This window comes from Aphelocoma coerulescens, chromosome 2 (genome assembly GCF_041296385.1).
Source record: "Aphelocoma coerulescens isolate FSJ_1873_10779 chromosome 2, UR_Acoe_1.0, whole genome shotgun sequence".
NCBI classification, from domain to species: Eukaryota; Metazoa; Chordata; class Aves; order Passeriformes; family Corvidae; genus Aphelocoma; species Aphelocoma coerulescens.
In genome coordinates, this window is record NC_091015.1 from 124,665,186 (window position 1) to 124,685,159 (window position 19,974).

The window sequence follows — 19,974 nt, forward strand, 5'->3', positions numbered from 1 at the left end:
ATTCTGGGCATGTGTGTTTTACACTCGTAGTAGAGGAGCTCCTAACTTTGGATCTGGTGTCAGTTCACCCAAACATACTCAGAATTCCTGACGTGTTCGTACTGCCCATAATAGCCATAGGAAATAGGTGCTGTGTGCAGATAGCTGAAACGCCTGACATTTTTGGTTATAGATATCAGTGCTGAAGGGATGCATATAATGGGAGTCTGTGTCGTGCAAAATACGTGAAAGTGGGTGAACTAAAATAGAAACAGTTCCTCTGTTTCAAGGAAAGATGATGTGTCTGGTATGTTTTGGTATCTTTCTGGCGTTTGAGTTCATCCCTATTGCTCAGCTTGCCTGAATTCTGCAAAACATTTGGGTGTGTTTGGGTGAGCAGATCTGCTGTGAAGTGTTTTCTGTGTGATTGAGTGTAGGGGATGGAGAAGAAAGAGATAGACAACCTTTAAGGTAAATCTGGAACAAAAAAAAAAAACGGATGCAGGGATTAGAAATGGCATTCAGGTAATTTCTTTTGCAGTTTAATAGCTGGGTATTCTTTTAAGTAGCTCAGACTAGCTCAGCACTTCAGTCCCATGCTAAATTTCCAGGCCAACAGTTGCTTACATGAAGGAATTTTTTTGCATTACATTAAGGAATTACTGTAATATTTGTTTTGTATTGAAGTGGAAGACCTTTGAGACAAAACATGCCAAGATGAGTAAAATTTGCAGTGAGGCTTGGTGAAGTTGTGGTTTATTTCTGGCTCTTGCACAGGGTTCTGTTCAGCTTCAGGCAAGCCAAAGCCCCTGCAGACCAGAAGGGGCTGGAAAGGGGTGAAAATACCTTTATTATTTCTCTGTGTTACGTATCTAGGTAGCAGTTCCTTGGGCTAGGCATCGTCTCTGATAAGGTTTAACACAATAGGCTTCTGTTTCAGATGCACTCTTCCCATGGCCACGGCCTCCCCAAGGAGGGAGGGAGAATCCACAGATTTAGAAGTAGGGGTTCACTGCACCTTTTATAAGCTTCCTAAACTGAAAGAGAAAAATAGACTGACATTCAAGAGGTGAGCAGAAAATAGAATTAATGTTCCATGGGAAATTCCTGAGTCAGTTCAAAATTAAATTGCATTTCCCTACCGCAGTGTATTGCTTTTCAGAAGTTATAGTTCAGGAGCATGATGTTCCCATTTCATTATCTGAGACCTTCTCCCATAATTAAATGTCCAAGAGGCACTGGAGAGCTTTGTCACAAAGAAACATGCTTTGAATTCTGGGAAGTGAAGCTGCCTGAAAAACCTCACTCCTGGAAGGCAATGAGCATCTGACCCCGGAACAGGATGTTCCCAGGGTAAAGAACTACATTGTGGTATTGGATTGACTTTAAAAAGTATGTTCTGGTCTGTCTAATCCACCTGAAATAATATTTTCCAATTGTCCTAGCAATAAATGGAAGACATTTAACTATCAGATAGACTGATAGTTTCCCATAGAAAATGTAGCTGTATTTATACAAATTCTAAATTAATATAATGTTGGCATATTTACTGAAATGGAAAATCATTGGCCAGCTGTTTAGGTGGATTCTTCTTGGTTAGGGTGAGTATGGTACTGCGTGTGTTCAGTGATGATGGTACTACACAGCAGCATGATACTGCTGAGGTTTTTGGGTAAGGGTGTGGTACCTGGAACCTCTCTCTCTCTCCTTGCCCTCCTTCTCTCCCTGTCCCATTCTCCCTCACTAGCCATGTACTCCTAAGGTGACTAGGATTTGTTGGGAAGGGGGAAGGGAGGAAGGAGAGAGAAGGAGACATCACTTCGTGAATGCTTTGTAACAAGGTATTGCTAGGGATGGTGACACCTCTTCTCCTTGATCTTCTGGACTTCTTTCCTCACTGCAGCCTTCCCTTCCTTCCTTGCATTTCTCACGACCCCCAGTAATACCACACAGGGGGGAAATGGAGAAGTGCTGCTGAGATAGAGGGGATGGGAGGGTGAGAGGGAGCCTGTCCCCAGCCCTTGTCTCTTGCTGCTGCAGAGAGAGAAGAGATTATGAGGTGTTGATCTTCAGGGCATTAAGCAGGGGTCAGAACATTGATGAAGCTGATGCCTCCTGGTTTTGGGTACTGTGTGAGTGGCTACTCTGCTGCTGGTACAGTGTTCATCACTAGCATATGCCATGCTTTCCTGCTCTGAGGAGCTGACTTGTTTGGTGTCTCCTAGGGTGAAGCACTGCTTTGTCATGGCTGGTAGCATGTCTGCTTCTCAAGGAGGCTGCTCATGGTCCCTCCCTTTTTGTTACCATTAAGTTGTAAGTGACTTTGTCATGAGAGTTCAAAAGCATCATGCTTTCTGAGGTGAAAATGGATTTTCAGCGTTTTTCCCTTTAATAAATCCTGCACTTTTTTCTTTGCAAACCATGCTAAAACCAGTGGCAGGGATATGCTTATGGGTATTTAAAATCCTTCCTTGCTAGACTTTACCGTTACTGTACATGGTTCCCATTTTCTTTTTCTTTCTTCTTTCTTTCTTTCTTTCTTTCTTTCTTTCTTTCTTTCTTTCTTTCTTTCTTTCTTTCTTTCTTTCTTTCTTTCTTTCTTTCTTTCTTTCTTTCTTTCTTTCTTTCTTTCTTCTTTCTTTCTTTCTTTCTTCTTTCTTTCTTTCTTTCTTTCTTTCTTTCTTTCTTTCTTCTTCTTTCTTTCTTTCTTTCTTTCTTTCTTTCTTTCTTTCTTTCTTTCTTTCTTTCTTTCTTTCTTTCTTTCTTTCTTTCTTTCTTTCTTTCTTTCTTTCTTTCTCTCTTTCTCTCTTTCTCTCTTTCTCTCTTTCTCTCTTTCTCTCTTTCTCTCTCTCTTTCTCTCTTTCTCTCTTTCTCTCTTTCTTTCTCCTCTTTCTTTCTCTCTTTCTTTCTCTCTTTCTTTCTCTCTTTCTTTCTCTCTTTCTCTCTTTCTCTCTTTCTCTCTTTCTCTCTTTCTCTCTTTCTCTCTTCTTTCTCTCTTTCTTTCTCTCTTTCTTTCTCTCTTTCTTTCTTTCTTTCTTTCTCTCTTTCTTTCTTTCTTTCTCTCTTTCTTTCTCTCTTTCTCTCTTTCTCTCTTTCTTCTCTCTTCTCTCTCTCTCTCTTTCTCTCTTTCTCTCTTTCTTTCTTTCTTTCTTTCTTTCTTTCTTTCTTTCTTTCTTTCTTTCTTTCTTTCTTCTTCTTTCTTTCTTTTTTTTTCTTTCTTTCTTTCTTTCTTCTTTCTTTCGTCATGATCTTTTTACTTTTGTAAAACTTTGCTTGTAGCCTCATCTTCAAGGTTTTTGCAGTGGTCATTTTGCCATAAATAAGAAAATGGACATGTCATCAGGAACTGGTTGGTAAGCAGTTTAAGGACTGTTTCCCCAAGGTTCCCTGACAATGTGCTGGTATTTTTCTGAGCTCAAAAGAAGCAGCTTACAGTGATACAATTTCCTTTGGGTCTTAATGATTCTGCTCCCAGTAATTTGTTTTGGCAGAGTGTGACAGTCTGTATGGTGCACCACACTGTAGAAAGCCTCAATTCTGTAATTTTGTCATTCTGTAAAAAACACAAACCCACCCAACCCCCAAACTAATGCAATTATTATGTCCTGTGCAGCCATATTATCACCTCTGAGCCCACAAGTGGAAACCCAGGGAAATTGCCAGTCCAAGTGATGTCGGATCTCCTGCACTTACTATTCATTCTGGCTCCTGGTGTATCAGGGAATAAAGAACTTCCTGGCTAATTATTATGGTATGCAGTGACTTTACTTGGAAACACAGCGATGCTTCCCATTAATAGGATGCTTAAAAATGCATCTAATTGCAGCTGTGGTAGTTGAAAGGATGTCTAATACCTAACAGTCTTGAGAAATACCTAAGTCTTGAAAAAACCATCCTTCCTGGCGGGAGGTGTTACAGGAAACTGAGTTTCACTGTCTCTTTCCTGTATCTGAGCCAATTATGTGGCCTCTTGCTATAGAACTTGATTCGGGGATTATACTCTGAGTAATAAAGAGATAGGAAAGCAGTGGAAATAATGAATCTTTCTTTATTAATTCATTTGCTGGCGTGGTGATAGCTGTTGGCTGAACATAACCTTCCCTGAGGCAGTGGAGGGAACAGGTCAGCTTCTGTGCCTGTGATCTTTGAGAAGCCATAAGAGGGGGTTTGGTGTATCCCATTCTGAGAGCAGTGATGGTGATACTTGCCTGGTTCTTTGAAGTGCTCCAGGATCAAGGGATGAAAAGAAGTACCTGCATGCTCATTCTTATATTGTTTTATGTCTGTGGTAAGGATAAGACTAGTCTGGTATGAAATACCTCCTTGTAAATTTATAAGGAAATTAGCACTAAGTGGAACCTGAAAAAAAAAAAGAAAAATGAAGCAGAGACAGAAAAGTCTGTCAGCAAGTAGACTTTCAAAGCAGTTTAATGACAACTTGTGGCTTGTTCTTTTAAACACAATGAAAGTAAGCAAAGGTGAAGCACAGAGGAACATGCTTGGAATGAAGTTGTCCTTGAGTACTCTTTGCCAAGTAACAGCTGCAGATAGAATTAGTAGTCTTGGGCTTTCCTGCTACATTTAAAAAATACCTCTTGTAACAGACATATGTGCTTTCGAGTAATTACTACCTTTTCAGTGCGTGGTCATTCTTAATGTGACATTGTCCTTGGAAGAAGATCAGGAACACTTTGATTCTTTCCAGATTTATAAGGCAGTGATAGTTTGACTATCACAAGTTTCTGTCCCCCTGGCTTTTTTTGATGCACAACTCATTAAATTGGATTAAGTGACCTACTGTATCATTTGTGTGATATGGAAATACAATCCATTCCCTGCTTTTAGATCATTCAGTTTTTTCCTGTGAATTGACTGGAGAATGGCTAACTTTACATCTAAAAAATGTTAAATTACAAAGGCAACACAAGGATTTAAATATATTTTGAGTTGATAATTCTGAAATCTTGTTACTTTTTTAACATGGAATCCTAACTGTCTTGTATGACTGAAAGCTTTCTCACCTAATTGAAAAATTAAAGTTTTTCTAGGAGAGCTACCAAGTCCTTTATCTTGGTATTTGATGTGTATTTTTAATTGCTATTACAATAGCAAATACTTAACTTTTCTTTGAATATACACCAGCAATCTAGTTTCCAAACAGATCAAACAAATTTCCAAACAGATATAACAAAATGCAAAGTGTTTTATGATTTTATTTTTGTTCTTAAAATTTTGATCAATTTCCATGTCTCATTAGGGAAAATAAACGACATCAGCTTAAGGCAGCTACAGATTGTATTATGCGGGTTGGTACAGGAATGCAGGGGGAACTTAACAAAGCTGAGAGTCAAGCTATGTTCTCTGCCAGGCTATTCTGTAAACAACTCATGGTTTTTTCCTTAAAAAACCCACTTCTGATAATGCTATCTATCATGTTACTTCCCATACAACTTATTCTGCATCCTAGTTTCCCATCTTTCTCTGCCACCTGCCAGGCCTCTTCATCCAAAGCTCTGAGTTGTCTTCTCCCAGTTCCAGCCATGGAGTTGGATGACCCATCAAGCACAGTCACAGCAAGCGGGGCAGGCTGGTGGCACATTCAGAAGTGGTAATTCAGCAAAAGTTCTTGCTCCATCTCCTCTGCTTGCCTAGAGCATCTCAGGGAGGAAATTTCTGGAGGAGATGCATTTTCAAATACAAGAGGTTGTGTGTGGCTTGCAAGGAGCTCCCTGAGCGTGTTTCCCGTAGACCCGTGTCTGTTCAAAACAGAAGTCATCAGCAGAGGTGCAGGCCTTCAGCTGCCAGAGCAATCACTTGCACTTGTAAGCACTAAAACTCCCTGTGAACCATCCTTGGGGGATGAGGTGTGACTTCTGTTCTTAAACTCAGTGGCTGTTCTGTGATAGCAGCAGGAAGGTAACAGTTGTATCTGCCTGCAGAATTTTTGTGTGTGAAACAATGGAGGAATGAAGGCTTCTCAGCAAAAGAATGGTTAAAGATCTCTTTTAGCACAGGGAAAACTATTTCTTCTCAATAATTTTAGCTTTGAAAATTGCTGAAAATGTGTAAACAATACATTCATCCTGACTCTAATATCTGATATGTAAAGTTTCCAATGGGCCATAAAATTTAACAGAGCAACTGAAAAAAGGTTTTATAGTAGGAAGTGGAGGTAAACAGAGGGAACTTGCTAAAATGGTGATGGCAAAAAGCAATTATGTGACCCTAGGTGATAGGCGATATGATTTCAGAAATCATACAGTTAAATAAATAAAGGAGGTAGTGGATGGTTGAAAAGAATTCAAACAAATATAAGTTCTTCATCTACATTAAATCTGGTAATGTATTCCTAAATAGAATTAAAAGTGTTAGAGTTTAAAGACTTTGGGAAAAATAATAGTCTCCAGGCTTATGTGAACTCTTTGCAGGCCAGTACATTTTCATGGAAGGGGGAATAGGTGGTGGCTGTGTGTCACGTGCAGTTACTCATAACTTGGTGGTTACTTGGACTGAATGAACCTAATCGTTGCTGTTATACTTTTTAATATCCACTTTCATTGGAACAGTGTATTCTCTGTGAAAAAGGCATCAACTAAGAAGATAGACTGATAATTTTTCAGGCCACTCTCTTTTTCAGAAGGCGGAAATAAATTCCTTGTGCACAAAGCCTGAGCTTTGTAACTGTGCATGTAAAGTACTGAATAAGTCATTCATTGTGTTATGTCCAAGAGAAACCAAGCTTTGCCAGAAAGCAACCCCAGCCTAGCCAGGTCTGTCCATGCCTGTTTTACAGGTCATTAGTCCTATCCTTTTTCTGTTGTACACCACTGTAGGTGAGTGCTTGGGCTTGTACTAGGCTTGGCTACATATACTGATAGGCTCCTTATAGAGTAAGGACATAAAACTGGGTATTTCAGCCTTGGAAGAAATAGTCCTACTTGTTTTTCCACCCTGCTTGTGGTGGATAGAGCAGATAAAAAGTGTGGAAGTTTATGCAAATACTGGCCCAGTCCTTGAGGGATTTCCAGTGTTTTGCACTGTGTGCTGATGAAAAACTACACACAACTTGGTGCCTTTTGTAAGGCAGCATTGCAAGGGCGCTCTTGGCTTCATGGGTGCACAGAGGCTGCAGTGGTGCTGTGTAGTTCCGGGAGGTTTGCTGAGCTGTGTCCTCGTAGCTTTTGACACCAGTATTGGCTGGGGAACAGCCAGTGGCACAGCAGCTCTTCAGGAAAGGATAGAGGTTACTGTGGATCTCTGGTTGAACATGAATTGGCAATGTTGAGCTGTTGCACAATAGAAAGGAAAAAAAGAAAAGCACAATATTGGGCTGCAGATGAGACCACAGCCTGCAGGGCACAATCCCCACATTGGTGAGTGGCTCAGCTGGAGTTCTGTGTTCAGTTTGGAGCACTGCTGTTGAGTAAAATGCTGACTGCTTTGGATGTGGACAAGAGGGCAGGAAAAGTGACCAGCAATCCATAGGACATACTCCAGATGGAAACCCTGAAAGGGTTGCATCTTCTGAGCCTAAAGAAGAGCAGCCTTCTGAGGGGTGAGTAGGAGAAAGGCAGGTTTTCAAGAACAAGATTGCACGGTACAGGCTGTTGCAAAGACGGCCAGTAATCTCTTCTCTGTGCCATGGACAAAGAAAAATGGATCTGAAACGAAACAAGGAAGATGAGGTAAACCCTAGGAAAGTTTTATCCACAAAATACCTTGCCAGTGGATCTTGTGGAGTCTCCAGCACTGGAAGTGTTAGGAATGACTTTAATAAACATGAACAAAGTGTATCTGACTCTTATCTCCCAGTGGGAGGTGGATTACATATCTTTCCTACCATCCCTGTGATTTGGTGATGCTGGTGATAATACTGCTCATGGAATTATTTTAATGACAGACATTCTTTCTAAATTCTGGTTGCAAAGATCTCTCTGCAGAGTGGAATGCTTTTTGCTGAGGTGCAGGAGGCACTTAATCATCATATAATTTCCTCATTTTGAAATGTTCCTTAGATAAGGCATAAACAGCTGGCTTTGCATTTCAGCTTGAATATCATTGTCCTGAAATACTTGAGGACATCACTTTGTCAGCTGCCACTTGACAGTCCATCCTAAATCTGAAACATGTAATTGGATTCTTCGGATGAAATCTGAGTTTCCTTTGAAGTCATGGGGTTTCATAGGGTAAAAATTTCACACTGAGGACAGAGTGATGTCCACTTGTATGTGCTTAGCTTTACTGTCCTAGGCAGGCCTGTTGTTTTCAGGACAGGGTTGTAAGAGCGTGTAACCTTTGCTATGACAAACATTTGGCTGCAGAAGGGGGCCTTTGGAGTTCTTGTGTGGGTGAGTGAGAGCTGCGATAGGCATTACATGAGGTGAATTAATTTTTTTTTTCTTTTTTTCAGATAATGTGAATAAAAATAATTTACACCATCTGTTCTGAAAAAGACAGTAGAAAAGCAACATCCATTTTTTTTGCTTAACGTTTCTTTTGATAATACTTTAGGCACTCTGTATTCTCTTTAGTGTAATGTAGTTTCTTCCCTTTTTCTCATTGAGGAGAGGTGTTCTCCCACCAAATGTATTTTTATTGCCAGTGGCCTTTAGTTGGCATTTAGTATTCAGGCAACTATAGCTGCAAGTTGAATGTTTCTCCAGCTACTGGATAATCCGTCCTGATGAAATACATGCAGAGAAGTTTCCAGGTACTATGAATTGGAGTAGTTCCATTGGAAATACTCTGGCTTTGTTTATGCCAGTGCTAATTCAGAGCAAGGTCACTGGTCACAGATTTAGAGTAGGTGACAGTCATAACGTCATCCTAAAAAAGACATCACATTGATGTAGATACTCAGTGTCAATCTCAGAGCTGAGAGTTAAATTTTTGTGCCTCATAATGTGTTGTTGCGTTTCACATCCAGATTTCTCTGCAGGCTTTTCTTAACTGTGCCACGATGTGCCATGTGTAGGAATTGCATGTGTATACCTAAGGCTAAAGTAAGCCCACAAGAAAGCACAAACCCCAGACTTTAGGACCACCAATACGTCTGTTGTTAATAACCTTAAAATGCTATTATTATGCTGACACTAGAAACATAATTAAATTGGAATGATTTGAAACTGCCATTAGAGGGAAGAAGACAGAGGAAAACAGTTTCATCCTCACAACATCATGTTTTCATTGACCTACTTAGTGTAGGGAAGAAAATGTGTCCCTTCCCATTACAGCAGAATAGGTTTGTTCAGCAATTTTATAATGCAACTGCACAAGAGAAGACTGGATTTCTTAACCCCTCCAGGAGGATTTGGAAAAGAGAGTAATGTTATTTCACGCACTTACAACTAAGATGTGTAAGTTCCTGTCCAAGCTATAATGTTATTAGTTTAATCAATTTGGCAGAAAGCTTAGAGTAAAAAAAAAAAAAAGGGAAATAAAAAAAAGACTTGTATTCAAAGGTGAGAGGAAAAGGGCAGTGTATAGGCTGGGCAGAGGGACCTTCTGTGGGCAAATACATTTCCTTTGTCTTCATCTTCCATGTTTCAAAGCCTTTGGGCCTGCTGGGCTGGAAGTGGAGGAGTCCTGAACATGGGCGTGAGGTACATCTCTGCACATCCAGCACCCCTGCCCAAGCCACCAGGTGGGGAGCCACAGCTGCAGCTAAAGCACCTCCAGAGAAAAATCCTGAGTGCCCTTCCTCCTCCACAGCTGTGCCATAAGCAGGGCGTGAGATGCAGGTGTCTGCAGCTACCGGGCATGGCAGTGCTCCTGGGGTAGGCAGCATGTGGGGTTTGGGGTGCAGCCCTCCTCCTCTATACTTGGGCGTTATTGTGGTATTTAATGTTTGCTGTCTTATGCCTGAGTTAATAAACCATCTTTATCTGAAAATAAAACACCTGTGGCTAGTCCTTTCTAAGCTGCTCAGGTCACATTCCTCCACAAGGTGTTGTTGGTAATTTAGTATTGTCAGAGGCATTAGTCACTGCCATAGTAGCTTAATAATGCGTGGTAGAAGCCAGCTGGTAATTAACAAATTAGAGATATCATCTACATTTTCCTCAGATATTTCAGATGTAACAAAAATAATTAAGAGGAGAGCGCTTTGGGTGTTTAAAGCTGTTATGTATATTTAAAATATCTTGCCATGTTAGGAAATTATTCATTGTTTTAAAGGTCAGCTAGGCTTCATCTTGCTGCTGTCCCAGGATTCAGTAATTCACACTGAAGAGTTGTGAAGTAGGGAAAGGGCCAGACTCCTGTCTTTTTCTTTAACACTTTAATTCTGCATCATTTAGCAAATTCATGCCAATGCCTGACTTCTGTGCCTGTTTTCAGGAGTGGCATGACTTCGTAGGTCTCAGCTGCTCTCTTTTGCACTTAAATTCCTTTCATATTAGAAGTGTCTTGAATTGGAAGGTTATGTTTACGTGTGTATGATGGAAAGATGAAATTGGCTTGTAATTGAAGCTAAGGAGAGAAAAAGTTAACGCAAATTGTATGAAACTGCAACGCTGGGACAGACGCCACAGTATGAATGAAGGTGATGATGGGTTTCATTATGTAGTGTAACTAAAATATGCTGGTGTGCACAAGCTTGCTTTAACTCACTTGGCATCTCCATATTTTATCACCAGATGGTGACCAGCAGTTTCAAACCGAGATGCTCTCAATTACCTATGTGTGATGGGTGAGCAGTAGTATACTTTGATATGTCTCCCATCCAAGCTGCTTCAGCCCAGCACTCCTTGATCCTCCTGCAGCCTGGCTCCAGGACTCAGCTCTGAGTATCGCAAGGCTTTGACTCTGCTTTTTCTCCGGGGCAGGATCTGATCTGAGCACTCTGAGGCAGACGAAGCAGGGAACAGAGCAAGCGATCGGAGGAGCATCATTTCTACGGGTAGGGTGCGGTGTTATCTGTCTTCGTGGGGAGTGCTTGGGTACTGGCAGTGGCTTTAAGAAATACGATTTATGTTTGCAAACATTCTTCTCGGAGATAAAAAAAATGCTTCTGAAAATGTCGCTGGGTGCTTTTTGATACAAAGTGCAGAGGTTTTGTCAGACAGTAACAGTTCGTGTTCAAGCTTTGAACTCGTGGTACAGTTGTGAGCAGCTGTACTATGTAATGAAAAGCAGAGAAAAATCTGCCCTGTAATACCTTTGCTCTTTGCTACATTTAGTCACCTCCACAGTGATGGAAGAGCACTGGGGATTTCAAAACATGTTTTTCTGAAGCTTATAAAAGAAAAGGAATTCCATATGCAATTTCTGTGAAGATTTTTAGTCTCTTAGAGGCAGGCTGAAGCATTTTGAGTCCTTCCCAATACCTTTTGCTACTAAAGCACAGAGGGTAGAGGTAGAAGAAGGCTGGTGAGTTATTCACGCAACACTGTTAACAGTGTAGACTTATTTTGTGCACCCTGAATTCTCTTTAGTTGTTCTGAGTGGCTTTTGCTTGGAGTCTTTCTGGTAGCTTTGTACTGACTGTTGCCTCAGCAGAAAACTTTCCCTGTTTGTACTGTATAACAGTAGAGCATGAAAGTGCAGGCGACACTGAGTCACACAGCATGCAGACACAGTGAGAGAGTGATGCTGCTGATTGCATGGGGCTGGCTGAGAGCTGACACCCGAGAGGGCAGGCAGAAACACAGGAACATGCGAGCCTTTACCTGCCATCCTGCAGCGTTCGTGCTGAGAACCAGCCTCACGTGTCCCAGCCTGGTGCCAGCAGCACTGCAGGCACATTTTGGACATTTCCTGCTCCCTCCACTGTCCACAGCAAGGAGCCTGTTGAATGCACCACTTTGCTGGTTTTGTTGGTATTCCTGAATTTCCCCCAGTGCAGTGCAAGGGCAGGGTGTAGGGGTGGTCCTACCTGGTTCTGTCCCAGGCTGTGAGGTGGCAGCTTGGCACACACAGAGCCCTGGGAGGGCTTCTGGCATCCACAGCTGAAACATGGCTGGACAGTCTCACCTGCATATCTCTCCCAGTGACAGAACAGTGTTTCCTAGTGCAGGAGCTGTTCCTGCAAGCAGGGCCTTGCAGTTCATCCAGGGATTACAAGGCACATCAAATTTTACTACAGTTTTCATCCCCCTGAAGCCCTTCATATACACAAACAATTACACAGACTTCATAATGATTATGGCCTCTTAAACTGCTGTATAAATATTGGTACTACATTTTTAAAATTATTTTTTACCCTTGATGTTAGTTCAGTTCATGACCTTCACACTTCAGGTTTTAAAATGCCACTACCTTCCATAGAAGACTAGATTGCTATTGAGGGGAATGAAAATAACTACCATAGCAAGGGGGAAAAAAAAGTTTTATTTCTTCAATCTGATACAGTTCATGTAATCGTGGAAGGTAGGTGATGTCTTTAATACCTGTCACTCCTTTGTACTGATCCTTTCAAAATATTTGGACACAAGTCATGGTGCTTTCTGTTCACCTGGGAGTGAAGAAAGACATTCAGTCTGAATGTCCTTAGTTGCTGCTTTTCTCACATTACGTTTTGGGTTACTATTTCTGCAAAGAGGTTATACAGAAATCCCAGCGCAATTTAAGCCTCTAAGATTTCTCCATTCTGTAGTTTATTTTGACAAAATAATATCCATATAGCTCTGTATTAATGATTACTGTGATACTTGGATATTGCATTCAGAACACTGCATTTCCGTACAATTGCTCAAAACCAAGCTTTATATAGGTAAAATATATTATTTGCTGCATGCCTTTTATTCTGAACAAATTTATAACTTCTAACTGCATAATTTTCTGGAAAAAAGGCCCCTTACTTTTAACACATTTTGTTCTGTGCTGTTTTCCTCCACTGCTTAAGTCAGAATTAGGGTGTCCCTCTTCATATTTTATTTTTATTTGATATTTGGGAAGCAATAAGCTAACCTGTGTGTCCTGTGTTCAGTCTGGATGAATGAGAAGTTCCACAAAGACTGCTACTCACTGGCTGATCACTGCACTTGCAATTTGCTTTTGCTGTTAAAAATGCTGAGGCCCCGCAGCTGAACAATTTGGTTCTGAATACAGATGGCTAAGCTGAAAAACCTTTTTTTTTTCTAGGTTTTGGCACTAATAAATGAGATTCAAGAGTCCCCGCCAGGGTTGTATGGGCAGTAGTAGAAGTTCTGAAGAAGCTGTGAGGAATTTTGGTTGAATTTGGGGGTGATCTGCTGTTAAGAGTTGTTCAATGCTCTACTTACTCCATGCTTACAATATTTCCTTTTACTTCTGACAGCAAAGCAAAATGTCATTCCCAGCCACTGCCTCAATATCTTCCCTCACTAAAACAAAACAACAGGTGACTAGATCTTGAAGTGTCATATCTGACATATTTGGCAGTTGTTTTCTGCTTCTTGATGGTGCTGGGATATGAACTTGAGGTCATCCCAGCTGCTCTGGCCTCTTCTCTGCCCACTGAAATAAAGATTGCCTGGTTTAGTCATTACTATTTGCTGAGGCTGCTTTTACACGTGCATTTACTCTGTTTAGGGGATCCCAAACTCTGTATGTAAAGGTCTGTGTTGGCATCTTGCAGTGAGAGTTTCCCTGCCCATAGGAACCCAGGCTTGTGTATGTATGTTTTTGAAACAAATGGTTGTGGTGATACATGCAGGCTTATCTGCTCAGCCTTTTCATCTGAATGGAGCCTTCCACGATGAATTGACAGGATGAAAAATTCAGTCCATCCTGTTTAGAATTGCACGTGTTTATTCAGTCCTTTGTTAAAGCTGGTGCTGTTATTCGTGCATGGTTTTTGCTTCCATGTAAGTTTTATTATACTTTGATCTCCTGTAGCACCCAACAAACTTTTAAAAACCACTTACCCAGAAACCATTGTTTCACTGCAATTATAAAAGAACATGCATATGAATCACAAATGAGAATATTACCCAACAAGATATTCCTAGAAATAGGAGAGCACTTACATGCAATACAACACATTAATCATTTATAAGGAGTCAGTTATTAAAATGATTTTTTTTTTTAATACTCTGGATGTGAGGATGTGAAAAGCCTGTTCACTGAGGATGTTTGTGGGCTTTTGAAACTTCCTTAAGTTTTCATCCTCACATTCTTGTCACAGATTTGAAAAGCAAAAGCTCAGATATAGTAGTTTGGGTGACTCCAGGTTAAGGTACTTCTAGACTGGGTATATATGTATGCATGTGTATATACACATCCATGTGTACAGATAAATTCAACAAGCTTTTGTCTTTAAGAGAAGTCCACGGTGTGCTTGGTGCTTCTTAATTTTTACAGAACTTCTCATGATCAAAGACGTTGTCTGCTGAGATCCTTTCACTGTGATCCACTTTCACAGTCAGGATCTGTGGTCATCTCTGGTTACAAGCAGACCTCTCAAATGAACAGAAGTCTGATAAATCTAGCTGAGTTACCATTTCTTCACAAGGCTTTATCCTGGGGCTGGCTTTAGACATGCACACTTCAAATAACAGAACGGGAAGGGAAGGGAAGGGAAGGGAAGGGAAGGGAAGGGAAGGGAAGGGAAGGGAAGGGAAGGGAAGGGAAGGGAAGGGAAGAGCTTCAAGAAATCTTGTTTTGAATTGCCTGCATGAAGGTGTAGTGTCCCCACTCCCCATTCAGACATAGGACATGTGTCTGCAGACAGCAACATGAGCTCCCCTCTGTCCCTTCCCCAGGCTGGTGGGATGTACTCCCAACACCAGTCAAGAGCTGCACAGCTCACTTAGCACTACAGTGTTCCCAGTGATGATGCACAGCATTTTAGCAACTGCTGAAGCTGAAACCAACCTACTGCCTTGTACCTGCAGGGAGGAAGCAGAGAAATTGGGGTCTGTCAATCATGGCCCATGGAGACATTCCTGGGATGGTACACATTTGTGGTGAAAGCAGAGGAGTGAGAAACCTTTCCAGCACAGGGTCTGACTCGTGCTTTTGGAGCAGAAATATTATCATTAAGAATTCTGTCACCACTGGGCAGAGATGCAGAGCACCCTTCCCTGGGCATCTCTGCCTCTGCTCCCCTGCTTTGGAGGGGAAACAGGGCAAAGGAAAGGACCAGCTGCAGAATGCAACTGTTTTGAAGCAGCTTTCCACTCCATTAGTAGAATGAAGGTACAGTCTGGGTCATTTAATTTCCCATGTTGATATAGGCAACAAAGAGATATGTGGTGGGGAATTATTCGCCACATCTCATAACTTATCTTTTAAATAAAGAGCAGGACATTCCAAATATTGCAGGAAGTGGCAAAAGCAGCAGGAGAGAACAGATTAAACACTTGTAAACTGTCTTCTTTTTTAAATGCTAAAGTTTGGGCAAAAGAAGCTGCTATTTTTCTAGGAAGAAAAGTCTGTGCAACAAGTAAGTTAGTTCCCACCTAAATCCTTTCTACTTGTTATGCTGGAAAATGCAGCAGTTGTGATTCCTGTAGCAGTATTTTAAATGACAGGCATATTTAAATGAGTTTGTCTAGTGAAACTTGGCTAAAACTATCACATCAGCAGGATGGTACCATGTGAGCTTTACAATTTAAACCAAATCTGTTTTGGCTCTGATATCATCCTCAGCCCCATTGTGATGAATACTCCAGCTGGTTCACGCTCTGTGCTTTCAGATCATTCTGTAGTGATTCTTCTGTTTCTTCCATTTTCATGACCCCTCTGTAGGCCAAAGTGCTGCATGTATGTGCCATTCACAGACTCTCTGGTTGAGGAGTGATGATAGAAAGGCATTCCCTCTTGTTTTCACCGGGCCAGCTGCATTCTTGAATAAACTGGATGGTGTGGTTGTGGGACAGGGAGGGGAGATGGTCTTTGACAGAGACCTTGAAAGTGAAGGTATTCCAAGATGGCTTTATGATTTAGCTTTCCTCATGGGATCAAATGCCAAAAGAGATCAGACTTTCTGAGTGTTAAGAAAGGAAGCCCGCACTCTTCTGACAGCTACTGCTCTCTGCCCTAATGGCTTTTTGGAAAACACATCCATTCATTCATAAATGCATTCCTTTTTCGCTCATTAAATAATCCTGTTTATGCTCTAGAAATGTAGGTGGCAGGAGACAGTGCATTACATACATAAACTTTCCATGGCTTTAAATTCAATATTACCTTTTGTGTCTGATTTTCAGAGATGTTGAGCATCTCTAACTCTGAAGGCCATGGAAAGTCCACAATGGCAGTCACACATTGCTCTCTTTACCAGATATCTCCTGTTCTTTTTTTTCAGTGCCAGACCTTAGTACTCGCAGTTCCCTTATCTTATGTCTCCTGTTCATCAAATCTTGTAATTTATCCTTATTTTATCCTGCCATATGCATGATCCAGAACAACAGTTCTTTTGACCCTGTAAAAAATTGATGGGTAGAATGGCTCACAAAAGAATCTGCACTGGAAATCTTATTAAAAGGGAAATTCAACTAGTTATTACAAAATTGGCAGTCCGATTCATTCGCCTGTCCAGGGCGGAATGGAAGGTCAACTAAGATTTGAACCTTGGTAAGGAAGTGTCACTTCATATTAGTGTAACAGGCACTCCAAAGATAGGATCACACATTACTGAAGGTAAGAGGTGCAAAAACCCACTTATGGACGTAAAAGCAACATGCTGTACAAGTGTGGTTATTGAGTAGAGCATTGGTATTGTAATCTCTCAAATGACAGCTTTATCTGACTGTAATTTATCATGAAGTGGAGTTTCTGGTGTGGCAGGGGTTCTCTTGACCTGATGCAAGAACTTTACAGCTAAACTTTATGACCTCAGGAAATTACATAGGTTATCAATCCTAAATGTAGTCTTTCCCAGCCTGAAGATACTAAAATTTTTGTAGTACCCACTATTTATTACACAATGGAAACTTAAAAATTCTAAAATGTCGTCTTTTTATCATAGCTCACACACACAATCACATTGAAGTGTCTTAAGAACATATCACAAGCTACTTGTTTGTTGGGTTTTTTTGGAGTTAGCAGAAAATAAGTCAAGCTCTTAGATCTTCACCAGTTTTCACTTCATTGGAGTTGTTCTGAGAATTGTAAACAGTACATTCAGAAATTAGTTCTTAGGTGGGATCTTCTGTGTCCTACATGTGTCACTGCAGAAACATTTTAGGTCTGTCCAGTGAATTAAGGAAGGACACTTCAGCGCTGAGTGCTCCTTTTAGTCATACAGATAGATCTGAGGTACGGTCCTGACCACACTGTCATCACATGGCTCTGGAAACACTCATTTACTGCTGCAGAAGAAGGAACTATTTTGTTCCTCTTTCTCCAGAGGTTGGTTTATGTGAAACCTGCTCCAGTTTTCCTTACAGCATGCTGATAGGATTGCCTGTTGCTTGTCCAGGGATCCTATTTCTTGCAGCTAATCTGAACATGCATCTCAGGTTTCTTTTCAGTCTGCTGAAATACGACTGTGATAATTTTATCTCAACAGCCTGTATGGCTCCACTCGTATTCAAGCGTCAGTCTGACTGGCTGTGGGTTTCAGGCACATGACCTTGGGAGAGGTACAGACTGTTCATGTTGTGAAAGCCTTCTCTATCAGGGCGATGTGCATGTGCACGTGTCTGGTATATCTGTGTAAGGACATGGCAGACACAAGAAACTGTCCTTGTTGCGGTGTCTCTCACTGGCTGGACTGGCCACAGAGCAGTTTTACTGGGCTTGTCCAGGTTCAGCTGGCAGCTCTGCCTGCTCTCTGCTTCCCTCCTGGTTTTGTTTTACTGCCTGTTTTCAGCTCAGTGGAGGGTAGTTGATAGTGTAGTCTGTGATAAATAAAATATGAAAATTCCTGACTGTGTAGTAGATTGGTAGCACCACCAATTAGGAAAGTTGCCCAGCTGTTCCCATTATAGTACCTTATAGTTTTTCAGAGTATTTGTAAAACTTTTAATGTTTGAACTGAATTTTTTCTAGCCAGCTGTTTTCCTCAGCCAGAGTATTTTTGGAATATTTTAGCAAAAGTGATTCAGTAAGACTGAGAACAAGGCAGGCATAAAAGTAAGTTGGGTTTCTTCACATTTCAAGAAAACCTTAGGTTATTTTCTTTGGTGTGCTTTAGTGTTCTGTTACATTGGAACAAGGATCTAAACTTCAGCAGAGCACATGACCTTTGCACGAGTAGTACTTCTCTTATTTGTCCCTGTGGAAATCTGCCCGCATTTGGCCTATACCGTAGCCCTCAAGGGAAAACAAATCCAGAGCAGCTTATCCATGTTAAGAACTGGCTGCAGGTGAAGATCATTGATGGAACCAGTCTCTCTACAGGTGCTGGAGAGGCTCCAAGCGTGCTCATGGCAACCAAGTTGTTCCTTGGTCCTTGAGCAGTTGTCAAGGTTTTTGCTGTATTTGTCTTCACGTGGCTTCGGGTACACAAGTGTACTGAGAAGTCAAATACTGTGCTGTAAGTCTTGCACACACCGAGGGCAATGCTGCAGCTTCACAGGCAGCATGAACTTTGACATCTCCAGTCTCTTAAACACCAAGGCTGCTAAAGCAAACTAGCACACAGCGTTCTCGTTACTGAATTCCTCAGGAATAGTTCTGGATATTGTGGAGTAAAGGTGACAGAACCTCCAGTTTCTTTGTAGTAATTACACTGCTTAGCATTCAACAACCTTGATTGAGGATCCCAAAGGACACTGGGCTTCCCCATCTTTTTCACATGAGGTATACATAGCATCTATGCTTCTGGCAGCATTCCGGTAGGACAGGCAGGGAGTAGGAGAGGGATTCTTCTTCTTCTTGGACAGCACTGTCTCGGGGGAAGGAAAGTGGCTTACTTTCTAAGTTCATTTCCATTTTGGTTTATGAAGCACTGTTTTTCCAAACATCTGGGTTTTACCATACTTCCATACTTAGCTAAACAGATGTCAGAGGGAAAAGGACAAACAGAGGGAGAATAAATATGTGAATATTTTGAAACCTTTGTTATGGCGCGTTGGGCCAATACTGAGTAGAAAATAATCCTGCTGTCATCAGTGTGTTTGATGTTAGGATTACACCTCTGTTCAGTTCTGCATTTTTTGTTGTTGCTGTTCTCTTTTAGCAATCTCCCTTTTCTTCAGAAAGAGCCTTTTGATTCAATGTCTGTTTTGTTCAGTTTGGTCAAATGAATGTTATTTCCTACTTAGTAAATGCCCCATGCTTACTGTATTTTATTCACATGAGTAGATTTGCTTAAGATCAATGTGAATATTTCATAGTGGGGTTAGCAAAGAGTTAATATTTTTTACCAAGCTGCATAATACTTCTGGATACATTTCTCTATTGATCCTCCAATCCTCTTACGTCTGCCTAAATAAGTTCTTTATGATGGAAAATAACTTTGCAATTTATAATGCTGTGAGATCACTTTCCCCTCAAATGACCACCTTTATATAGTCCTTCTTGGCTTTCAGACTCAGTGCTGCTGCTTCAGTTTCCTCTCTGGTAGTAATGGTTTAAGGATAAATAACAGGCAGAGTTTGTAGGAAATCGTGCTTTTTACAAACTCAACTTGTACCTGATGAAAACACAAAAAAAATCTGGCAAATGGGAGTTGTAGCATCTTAAAGAGATGTGTAAATCAACAGGTCCTCCCCCCAGTTTTCTGTAATAACAAGGCTTTGAGATGTTTTCCGGACCTCTGTCATAAGATTTTCTGTGTTTGCTTGTCGTGCATTCCACTTCACTGGACCCCATGTTTCTTGACTGCTCGATGAGAAATGTCCTGGCCAGGGCATAAAGAGCATGGAGAGGGTATGAGTATGTCTCAGTGACTCCACTCTACAAACAGTTTCCAAAGTTATAAAATAATGCATCAACTAGACAACTAAAAATAGCAGAGTTGAGTGGTGCATTAAAGACATGGCCTTTTATTAATGTAAGGCAGATTCTCCAGCTACAGAAGAATACATGCTTGAAAACAAGTAAAAAGAAGACATCCTACATCCCAGCAATTTATTCCAGACAAAGGTTGCCTTTCTGACGTCTTCAGGGAAACTGTCAGTT

At 41.1% G+C, this 19,974-nt stretch overlaps 1 protein-coding gene across 3 annotated transcripts in view; it reads left to right on the plus strand.

Annotated features, from left to right (window-relative positions):
- The window catches only part of DTNA (dystrobrevin alpha), a 223,508-nt gene that overhangs the window by 43,651 nt on the left and 159,883 nt on the right, over positions 1-19,974 (plus strand). The window contains exon 2 of one of the 3 annotated variants that reach the window (XM_069004684.1): positions 10,806-10,879. The exons of the other annotated variants lie outside the window; for them this stretch is intronic. The gene's annotated coding sequence lies outside the window, so the exon portion shown is untranslated. The remainder of the gene's footprint in view (positions 1-10,805; positions 10,880-19,974) is intronic. 3 annotated transcript variants of the gene reach the window in all.